Source organism: Microtus ochrogaster, unplaced genomic scaffold, assembly GCF_000317375.1.
Source record: "Microtus ochrogaster isolate Prairie Vole_2 unplaced genomic scaffold, MicOch1.0 UNK70, whole genome shotgun sequence".
Taxonomy (NCBI): domain Eukaryota; kingdom Metazoa; phylum Chordata; class Mammalia; order Rodentia; family Cricetidae; genus Microtus; species Microtus ochrogaster.
Window position 1 is genome coordinate 1,077,928 of NW_004949168.1, and position 3,063 is coordinate 1,080,990.

The window sequence follows — 3,063 nt, forward strand, 5'->3', positions numbered from 1 at the left end:
AAGTTTTTGGATGGTATCTATGTGTCTGAAAAGGGAACAGTGCAGCAGGCTGATGAGTAGACCTAAGTTACCAGTTCCAGAAACAAGATCCTGAATTTTAATATGATTTGGGGTATCTTTTGGGACAATAAAAGACTTGTATTGAAAAAAAAAAAAAAAGACTAAATGCTCCCAGGCAGTGGTGGCACACGCCTTTAATCCCAGCTCTATGGAAGTAGAGACAGATGGATGTCTGTGTTTGAGGCCAGCCTGGTCAACAGATTTCTGGGACAGAAGGGGCTGCACAGAGAAACCCTGTCTCAAAAAAACAAAAACAAAAAATAATAATAATGATAGTAATAAGTAAAATTTAAAAATAAAGAATAAACTCTCTAGGTAGTAGGGTTTCCTGTAAGACATATAGTCTCCAGTCTTTTGAAAAAGACAAAATTAACACTCAACAAAGAACTGGAGACTCAATTAGATAGTGTTAAAAAAAATAGTGAAATGTGAATTAAGGCAACATGGACCATTAGACATTTTTATTTATGTAATTATGAAACATACAGAAAAATACAAAAATGAAGTTAAATGAAAAGTATCTGCAGGGGCTCAGTGGCTAACAGCACTCTAGCCACGCGAACCTGATGACCCCAGCGTCCATCCCCGGAAGCTACATGAAGGAGCTGTGCTCAGGGGCGTCCGTATAAAATCTTGGCATTCCTATGGCAATAAGTGAGGTGGCAACGGGAGACTCCCCTGAAAGATGAAAGTCCAGCTATCTGCCCAGATAAGCAGCAGAGTGGTAGAAATGGAAAGACGCCCTGCCCTCCAAACGTGGGCGGCAGGGACGTTCCCAATCCGGACCTCCACACATGTACCGTATGTGCCTGCATATTCTCTTTCTCCTGTTCGCTTGCTCTGTTTCTCTCTCTCAAGAAAGACAGAGAGAACAAGAGTGAGAGCGAGAGAGAGGAGAGAGAAAGAGAGAGAAATACCTTGAATTTGTACAACTACCTGTAATGTACTACCAGAAGATAGTCACTGATGATATTTTTCTATGTCTATAAAATTTTAATAACCTTATGGCAGTCCATCTTCGCTTTGAAACTTGTTTTTTTAACCAGTCTTTATTGTTGAACCATTAATTCTCTTTTCTAAGTTTTTCCTATTACAAACAATGCTGAGCTGAGTCACCAACTCACAAACAACGTGGGGATGAATCACCTGATTGGAAACACCGCTGGAAAGATGGCGTGGCTACACATGTATCTGCCCGGTTATGTCTTCAGAATAAATGCTTAGGAAAGTTACAGCTTCAATGCGTGGACACCTTAAAAACAAGAACAGCTTCCTTCAATACAAGCCAAATTGCCATCTAGAAAGGCTGTACAAAGTCAATGTCAGCAACGGTACTTATTGCCCACCCTCTTATTTGTGCCCTGGTATTATAAAACACACTCAAAGTAATAACACTAAGGCCAGTAAATGTTACGTGCTGATTCTGTGCCAATGTTTGGCTAACAGCTTGTATGACGAATCTGTCACTTTTGGGTCCTCTCTCAGCCCAGCTATGACAGGACTATCCTCTAAGCCAAACAACAGCCATCTTTGGGAGTTCCACTGTTCCTGATTGCCAAAGATCACCCCAGCTGGTTTTGTTGACTTCCTAGAACAGTGGTTCTCAACCTTCCTAATGCTGTGCCCCTTTAATGTAATTCCTCATGTGGTGGTGACCGCCCCAAGTGTAAAATTATTTTCATTGATAACTCTAATTTTGCTTCTGATATGAATTGTATTGTGAATATGAATGTTTTCTGATGTTTGTAGGGCCACTCCTGTGAAAGGGTCGTTCAAACCCCCAAAGGGGTTATGATCCACAAGTTGAGAACCACTGTCCTTGAAGGAAGGGTAGGGAGAGTCATGGAATTCTCTCTGATAGAGAAAGGGGCTCTGTCTATGGAGCCTTGGGAGAGCTGTCACCCCTGATGTCTGAAGACTTGCCACTATGGCATTTTATGGGGGACCCCACTCACAAACCTGTAAATATCCACTTATCTATACTCTGTACATAAGCCAGTAAGCTTACCAGTGCCACAGAATGGACTTTGGTGGCATCATACACGAGTTTATTGATGGAACTTTAGTGAGGGGCACTTTCTAGGCCACACACGGAGACAATGGGGATGTTCTATTGGGAACTCGCCAAGGCCAGCTGGCCTGGGTCTGAAAAGGCCTGGGATGAGGCCGGACTGCTGAACATAGCGGACAATGGGGACTACTGAGATCTCAAGAACAATGGCAATGGGTCTCTGATCCTACTGCACATAATGGCTTTGTGGGAGCCTAGGCAGCTTGGATGCTCACCTTACTAGAAATGGATGGAGGTGGGGGTTCCTTGGACTTCCCACAGGGCAGGGAACCCTGATTGCTCTTCGGGCTGAGGAGGGAGGGGGACTTGATTGGGGGAGGGGGAGGGAAATGGGAGACGGTGGCGGGGAAGAGACAGAGATCTTTAATAAATAAATAAATTTTAAAAAAAGAAAGATATGACAACCCCCCCAAAAAAATAAACAAAAACTCTAGAATTGACAGAAAAAAAAAGATAATCTTTCTAAAACATATTTGTTATTTTACATTTGTATATGTGTGGGCAAATGCGCCATAGCACATGTGTGGAGGGTGGGGGACAGCTTTGAGGAGTCTGTGCCTCCTTCCCCTTGGTTCTAGGGATCAAACGCAGGTCCCCAGGCTGGCACAGCTTTACCCACTGAGCCAGCTTCGTGGCCCCTTTTTTGGCTTCTTACTGTAATAGGTTCAGTAATTGATTTGATTATCACTCTTTTTCAGTATAAGAATTTGTAGCTCTAAGTTTCCTTTTAAGCATTGCTTGTATCCCCTCAGTTTTGAGATGCTGTGTTCTCATTCTTTTCTCTCAAAGAAAATTTCTGATTTTTCTTATTTCCTGGTGGACCCCTGAAGTATTTAGAAAACTTTGCTGTTTTCTCAAATATACACATCCATCTGTTGCTGATTTCTAATTTAATCTCACAGAGCATAGTTTGTAGGATTTCAATCCTTTTT